The following is a 9,016-nucleotide window of genomic DNA, read 5'->3' on the forward strand; positions in this document are numbered from 1 at the left end:
ATGTGTAATACTTCAGAATGTTTGATTTTATTGATACAAAGAGGGGTTATAAATACCCATTACAGGACTTACTGGTATGGAAAGCAATAAAAACATAATACAATAGAAAAGAAAATGAATAACAACAAAATATAAGAGACGACTAATCTCTATAATTAAGGAGAGAAATAAATAGAGATTCTCAAGATCACTCATATAATTTATAACCTTCTAAATATAGGGTTATAACAAATATGGAATAAAATTATTAGTATTTTCACGATCTTTCAACACTCCCCCTTAAGTTGAGCATGGTTGAAACCATATTCAACTTGAATTTTAAAACATTGGTTGTGATAGCTGACTGGACATGCAACATCAATTTGCTAACAAGAAACTCCAACAATCCTTAAACCCTAAGTGTCGAAGCCGAGAACGCTGAGAGTGCTGAAGCGTGAGGGCGTCGAAGCATGATAGCTCTGAAGCCGAGAATTTCGAAGCCTAAGAGTGCCGAAGCCTGAGAGTGTCGAAGCCTGAGAGTGCCGAAGCCTAGAATGCCGAAACCTGAGAGTGCCGAAGCATGAAAGCGTCCGAAGCCTGAGAGTGGCCTGGACAAGGGCTAAGCTCAATTGAAGAATTTATAAGTCACCGGTTGACTGATAATTGCATGAAACTGCAGGAAGGCTGCAGGGAGGTTGCAGGAAAGTTGCAGGGGATGCTGTAAGGAGGTTGCAGGAAAGCTGCAGAGGGCCAACGACTGTGCTCATGAAAGTTGTAGTGCTCGGAGAAGGCTGCAATAATGCTACAGAAAAGTGCAGTGCTTTCCTTGGGAAGAGTTGGCCGAAATCTAAAGGGAATTTTTTTTTTATATAGATCCGAGGGCGAGAAAAGCTGCATGAGGGAGGTCCAACGACGGGAAAGGCTGCAAGGGAGAGAATTGGCTGCAGGAGTAAGCCTGAAGGTCCAGTGGGTAGCGTATATGTCCGCAAGAAGTGTCCGCAAGAAGTTCTGGCGGCAGGAAAGACCGCAGGAGGGAGTTCTAGTGGTGGGAAAAGCCATCAAGGGATAGGTCCTGCTGTCAGCAGAGAATAATTTTTGATGGAGGAAGGTTTGTTGCTAAGAAGATTCAAGCAACGAAATTTGAACAAAGGAGCTCATGCAGAGAGAAGTCTGGTGCACAAAAGAACAAGAGGAGATCCAGAGGAGGGCCTGCAGATTAGCCAAAAAGGATGTGGGCAAAGAATCAATTGAGAGCCTGCAACAGAAAAAGATTTGGACAAGAGGAAGAAATCAGGCAGAGGGCCTGAAGAACTTGGAAAGGATTGGTTGTTGCTTGCTACAACTTGTTGCTTATGGTATCACGAGGAGATCGTGATGTTGCTACTATAGGGAGAGGATGCAGGCAGAAGAGGGCCTGTAGTAGGGAGGTTCAATATTCCAGGGAGAGCAAGTTTCCTAGAAAGAAATCGGGAGAGCCCACAAGGAAGTCAGTGCTCTGTGTGGTTCTACGGGGGACGAAGATTTCCACCAGAGAGTGAAAACTAGGATTTCAACTAAAGATCTTTCGTGATTTGTAGCAGGAAAAAAATTGAGGCAGAGCAAAGACTGCAGAAATTGACTCTGACGACTGACGACTGATGACTCCTGCATAGGAAAAAAGCGAGGTGCAATAAAAGCTACAAGAATTGTCGGATGCAGAGAAAATGTAGAGAGGTCTCCAGTTTTGATGGTTGCTTGGAGAAGATGCGGTTGTAAACGCAGCTCCCCCTGACGAGTGGGTAGGGATAGCCAAGCCTAGTGTCCAGCTCACATTGCTCTGGATATAAATAATGAAGATGGATGGAGAGGAAGAGATTTAGGACATCAAGATAGAGAGCAACCACGACCCAAATGTACTCGTCGTAGGTATAACACTTGATCAAGTTGTCAGTGTCGTAGATGAGAAAGGCCGAAAAGATGAGAGCGCCAAGTCTGTCGAATACGACAACAAAGGTTGGTCTAAGTGGGAAGAACATCTGAATAAAGCTTGTTAATAGAAGAACCACAAGGCCAACAAACAAAGCTGGTCCAAGATAGCTGAAATCCTTCCCCTTTCTAGAGCTAAAAAAGAATAGCCGATCAACGATAATACAACACTAGATGTTAAAATCAACGCCTCAAGTACAATCATTCCTTTGGTATTTGCACAAGCCACACCAACACTTAAGCTGAGGGAAACAGTGAACAGACCAAGAAATACAAAGTTCAGTGGATGTTTTTGTTGGTAATGGTAAAGTGGGCACATCAAGATAAGAGACAGGAAGGCAAGAACGAGAGCGAGAGAAGGAGATCCGATTCAGGCGTATAGAGTCCCCCAGAGGATGAGAGAATGGCGGTGAGGGCAGCTATAGCACGGACCTGCATCTGGAGCACAGCAATGTAGTCGGAAGCCTCCTCCAGTAGAGTCGGGAACGAGACCCTCCGGCATCCCGAAACAAGCCTGCCAAGGACTCTTACCTTGCACTTGAGAAACTGCGACCTCTTCTTCTTCCTTCCAGAGAAGCCATCATAGACAGCCGAGAAAAACTTCGGCCGCGCGTAGCAGCAGACTATTGTGAGTGGATTTGGCTGCTTGAGTTTGAGATTCCGACTAGAGAGGATGACACGGCTCCATCAACTCTTGCCCCGCCCTGCTATTGCTAGGATCTGATCGGCCGCCTCCCGGATGGCCTGGGTTTGGCTGGGGCCTTTGAACGCCGGTGTAGAATTGCGGACACGGAGAAGGGTCTCAATTCTCGAGTCCTAACAAGTCGCGATACTGGCTTGTATATCCCTCAAAATCGATGAGAGGATGGAAGATGCGAGGTTCTGGACTCAAGTGTGAGCATCCATGGAGTATGGTCATGGAATCATCAGATTCTTCAAGGAGAGGCGACGTCTTCTGCTTCTTGCCTTACTGCGGCGGAGATGTCGTTGATGCGCTCGCAACAAGTCGGTGAAATCGTCGTAGAGCAGGATGTGGAGAGAAAATCGTTATTCCCATCCGTAGCAATCGAGATCGGAGTACTTTAGCCAAATCGGGCGTCATGGACCATCGGGTTATGAAATCTAGCCAACGACGAGCCGGAGAAGAAGAGCGGAGCTGGATCAGATGGCTTTGAAAAAAAAAAAGGCATGGCATCGAGGATATGGTTGGCGGATTTCAGCTCCAAAGCGATCGCCGGAATCCCACTTTCCTCTACAATCGCCTCTCTCGATCGAGAAAATTTATTGTTCCCCTCCCTTCCTGCACAGAGGATGGCAGGAAGGGAGTCCGACAATTCTCACAGGAGGGCTGGTTGCTAGAGTACGAAACTAGGCTCTGATACCATGTTGAATTTTAGAATAATGCAGAATACTTCAGAATGCTTGATTTTATTAATGCAAAGAGGGGTATAAATACCCATTACAGGACTTACTAGTATGGAAAACAATAAAAACAGAATACAATAGAAAAAGAAATGAATAATCACAAAATATAAGAGACAATTAATCTATTTAATTAATGAGAGAAATAAATGAAGATTCTCAAGATCACTCATATAATTTATAACCCTCTAAATATATAATTATAACAAATATAAAATATAGTTATTAGTATTTTCGAGATCTTTTAACACTTCTGTCAAGATGTGCTGATTTTTTTAATTCATAAAATGAATTTGGTCAAATAATCAAATGAGTACGTGAAATTTACATCGTAAATAAGTTAATGTTTGTTGCGCTCGTACAGAGCTGAAATGACATTAAACTGGATAAAAAGTTGATTTTAAAAAGTTCGACTCTAATAAACTCAGCATACTCCATATTTTGCGGAGTGGAGCTTAAAATCTATCCGGGTTTAAAGGAAGAGGGAATAAAGAGGTAATAATAATAATAGCATAGTATGCTTAAATAATTATGATTGATATTGACTGTCAATTTGTTCATCATGAGATTATTAGCCCCGTATTGTTGTCTTCAATAGATAGTGCTTGATACTCCACCAACAAATTTAGCTGTCTAGCACAGATCTCAGAATATTTATTTGACAAAAAAGCATTTAAAGTCAAATTAAAAATCATCCAAGCCTCCCATCTTAATAAACATACATTCAACATGAACAACTCGAATCCAAAAACACCAAATTGATTGAAGCTGAGCCAAATCAAGCCCCTATCAGACCATTAAACTAATTTGAAATTTGTGGGTGGTTAATTGGAGCATCAAATAAATTTTAAATCTGAGAAGCGTATGGTCAAATTAAGCGTCTCGATGAGACGAATCCAACGAACTCAATATCACTCAAATTTGACATCAATAATGCACTTAAATATTCATAAAACGTCGTTTGATCAAAGTGATCGGTCTAAGTCATACGATGAAGTTGTCTGATGTCATTTCTTGTTTACAGAGGATGTCACTCCCATAATCTATAAAGCGCTCTACTGTCTTGATGAAGGGGGACTTAGATAGAGACCTTGTCCTGGAGAAAGAAGAGGACTTGAATCTGAAAGTCATTATGGATTTGAAGACTAGTTGACCATTCTTGTAGTTACCAACCAGCATCAACCACCGCTTTTTAGCCGCCATTGCATGATAAAATTTGATATATGCAAGAAAACCCACCAAGTCCTCAACCTATTGAAACCTGATGCATAAATGAGTCAACATACTTTTTGAAATATAAATCTTTAAAAGATTAGTCAAAGGTTTCTTCTCTTCACTTATTTTAGTCCTTTTTTTCTTGCAGTCACCATCCTGTAAGGACCACAGGAGCAAGCTTGGGCCGTTTCTTCTTAAATTTCTTCAACATCATCACAGAAGAACCATGTTATGGAAAGAGAGGTCAGTATTGAACGAGAATTCCTCACTCATGAGTTGTTGACTTATTACACCTTGAATTGCATCTCCTTGAAGTTATAAAATCCAAACAACTGTAGTATTTCATCTTCGATGATCTGGAAAAAGATAGGTATCTGCTATGTTGACCACCATATCTCCCAAAATCTTTAGTCATTATGTATAAAGAAAATATCAATGGATGGTGCCTTACAATATCCTTTATGCGATGATCCATTACATGTCTTCTAAAGGATACTTGATAATATATATTGCTAATAAATCCTCTAAATCGGGCTAAAATCTTCAGTGTCAACTTCAACTCACGCTTCTTCAAAAAAGTGACCAACCGGATGACGATTGTCATTGTCCGATATGAGAGCTGTAAAATGCTAACTTCAACACCTTTCGTAACATCAATCAAATTAGTCACCGGTAGAAATAACATATCGGTTCACAAAGTTGCCTCATAAATATCAACTTATATTGGAGGAGTGCTTTCAATCAATTCAAGATGGTAATTTCACTCTTATGAGGTTCAAGAAGTAAAATTTATTTTGGAATAATAGCTTATCATCCTCCTTTATGGTTGATATAGCCTCATTAGGATTCTTGTAATTCCTTTGCTTCTCATGACGTTGAGGTTTTGTGGACATCGATATCTCAAAGCACAAAAAATCTCCTTTGGAGGTACACAACAGCAACATAGAAGGTAGCACAAAAGTAGGTTAAGGAAACTCTAGGATGACAGAATAGTAGGCCAAGAGAACTCAATGGTGGCACAATAACATGCTAAGGGAAATTCGAGGTAGCAAAACAACCAACCAAGAGACTTTAAACACTTCAAGAAGGAGGTGTGCTTTCTTTCCCCATTTTTTGGCTTATTTATAGGCTTAAGACGACAAAAAAAGCTGGCCAAATATGCCAAAATTTGATTGTAAATTAGTTGCCCGTTTCCACCGTCCAATCAAGCTAGGAAAAGGACCATTCGACAACATAGCCTTGCGATTCCTTAGCAGCCTCTTATAATCCCATGTGAAGAACCCACACCGCTTGATCTAAAGTCCACACAAACCGCAGGACAACACTGATGTTGTTCGATCCTCATTTCACTGATCACCAGGATAATTCAATCGGCGTCGGGTGCCTTCTACCCGCGTGACCTATGATGCGGGCAAGCGCCTGCTCCGAGCTCATGGCCTGATCAACATCCCACACTTTCTATGCACCTCCACAGTGGCAAGCTGCCGCATCCGTCATCAATCGTCTGTTGTCATCGTCTACAACAGCTTGTTAGCGTGGGCGCCAGACACAAAATTTAAAAATTGATATTTTTTGTCATTTCGTTAATATTCAAATGAGCAAGTGAAATCATCTGAAAATTGGAGGACAATGATACACCATCAATGAATTTTGTCATTTAACAAAAATTCCGAGTTGTTAGCCATGAATCTCACAACCTTTTTAGCAAGAAACATTCAAACTCAAATTAAAAGTACTCAAGACTCTCATATCATGAAACAAACAAACTGACTCGCTTGACAAGACGAACCCCATCAATAATACCAAAATTGATCCAATTCGAGTCAAGTAAATCCTAAATTAAGAAATTAAATCATATTTGAAAGCTTTGGATGGTAAATTGAAGGGTGAAATGGATAAGAAATATGAGAAGCTTACATTTAAACCATGAGTCTCGATGAGACGAATTCAATGAGCCACAAGATCAGTCAATTCCGACACCATTAAGACACTTAAATGTCCTTAAAATGATGTGTGATCAAAGGGATCACATTGGGCCTTCCGATGGAGTGATTCAGATTACTATTTTATTTACAGAGAATATCACACCCAGAATCTATAAATAGAGTTATATTCCCTTCATGAAGGAGAGCTTAAAGGAGACCTAGTCCGAGAGGAAGAAGAGGAGTCGAATCCGAGAGTCATTCTATATTCGAAGAATAACGACCACTCTAATAACTGCCGACCATCATCAACCACGTATCTCCGCCCGTTGTTGATCACTGTCAGGCCTCCTGCTTGTTTTCATTGTTAGACATTACAGGGTAATGACATACTTTGTCACGAAGTCCTGTATGGAGTGATGACACATGTCGCGGTAGTTTAGCACCTTGCAAATTACGACGTATGTTGCATAGTAACAAAACACCTTTGTGGAGTAGCACAATATTGTATAACGATGTACCGAGAAGACAAGGATAACTCCAATTAGCAACCTCATCCGACCATTGTACAACGAATTCTTTTGTATATGGATAGTGCACTTGGAGGGATATTATAACCATTTGTTACCGGTAGGACACAGTCATTCTGATCGGGATAGAGTCCGTGATTTTTTCCTTTTATGGTTTCCTACGTATAAATCCCTAGTGTCTCTACGTGCTATTTTTATTATCTATATGTGTGCTGAATTTTCAAACAACACTAAGATGATAAATAATCACTCCATTGCTGTGAATCTCTTGGCACACAACAACGCTAAAAACAAAGAACACTATCAAAAGACATCGATAGAATAGTTTTAGATGAAGTATTTTTCATTTTTATCAAATCTTTAATGATTGAATTGCTGCATGTGTAATGCATCAATTTGACCGGTTCAAAAAATTTATTTGCACGGTAATTTTGTGAAAAGCAAAGCTTCAAGTGTTCATAGATTGGTTTGTGACATTCACCGAGATAATTTATGAAAACTTGAAAATCTTTCCTAGTCACCAATTGATAAACAGTCGCTATTCTTGATGGCATCAACGTCTCAAGTCTCTGTCGTTCAACAGGAATAGAAATCTTTTTTACCTCAAAATTATGAACTTAAAAGTGCAAAAATTTATCGTTGAGTTGCTTTTGTACTGCAAAAGGGTACTATTCTGATATAAGTCATTAATCGATGTATTTACATAAAGACTCTTTTCTCCTTGAATAACCTATATCTTTGACTGAAGACAACTAATTCGTGACCAGCTCTTTGAAAACAAACAAAGAAAAAATTGTTTAGGGGTGAAGGAATGATGCACCGAATTAAGATGGGAGCATGAGTATCTCCCACAACATTACAAGAAATGCGTGCTTATTGTTGTGATTAACTTTATCTTCTTTAACATTATACTCATATAATTACAGTGAGACATATCACATCATTAAAAGAAATTATTAATAATATGTTAACTGAATGAGTGTGTTAATGATTGCTATTCTCTTTTATATTAGGGAAAATTTATGTCATTTTAAGCCATTACTGCATAGAATAAATATCTCTTTTCTTGTAAAAGTGAAGTAATATTACCAACAGTGTACATGTTTAATATCATTTTTTTGTTTAAATCCGGTGTGATTGTCAAAATTGGGAGGGCCAAAGATATTAAATTGTGCACTTATAATTGCTATAATAATTGGCACTTCTATGTTTTATTTGATTGATATTTTAAACTAATTTAAATTTGGTTTTATTTTAAGGGCTAAGTTTTATCCCACCAAGGCCTATTTGACAAATTACAATAACAATTCTAATGGAATGGTATCATAGGTGAAGTGCCAACACATTTTTTAGGTGTAAATATTTGATAACAATTAACCAATATAATAATGTGTTTGGTAGCAATTTATATTTTCTTTCGTGATGTGAATTCAAAACTGTAATTTGAGAAATAGAGAAAAAAATCAAGAATTTATAATAAAAGTTATATCATCGAAAATCATGCAAGTGTTTTAAAATAAACGCACTATATGTTTTTCGTTTGTCGCTAATGTCAGGATAAATTATATGATTTACATGCAGATTATGATAGATTTTATATTCATATATCATACAATAACTTTTTGCTTTTGTCGTGTGTGTGAAAATTCTTTACGATAGAGAAAAATTTAGTCACGCATTGATAGAAGTATCCAACATAGATATAGATGAAAGTGATAAATGGCAATAAAGTTAATTAAAATATCTAAAAATAAGAAAAAAATAATAACGTTTGACCAAGATAAAATAGTCTACTATATATTTGAAGATACAAAGTTTTACTCTTCTTCTAATTTGGAGAAAATTAAATTTTAAAACATTTTTTTTCTTTTATTGATTGTCATTTATTTTTAGCTTTTTTTTATGAGTTTAACTTTAATCCTTGCTTTTCTTTCCTCTTCATCTTCACATAAAAAAATGAGGGTATATCTATATTTTTTTAGG

General features: G+C 38.3%; 1 pseudogene; it reads right to left on the minus strand.

Moving 5' to 3' along the window:
* Window positions 1–1,655: 1,655 nt before the first annotated feature.
* On the minus strand, window positions 1,656–4,569 carry LOC110038971 (annotated as a pseudogene).
* Between the last annotated feature and the right edge of the window lie 4,447 nt (window positions 4,570–9,016).

The sequence above is a fragment of the Phalaenopsis equestris genome, unplaced genomic scaffold (genome assembly GCF_001263595.1).
Source record: "Phalaenopsis equestris unplaced genomic scaffold, ASM126359v1 Scaffold234605, whole genome shotgun sequence".
NCBI classification, from domain to species: Eukaryota; Viridiplantae; Streptophyta; class Magnoliopsida; order Asparagales; family Orchidaceae; genus Phalaenopsis; species Phalaenopsis equestris.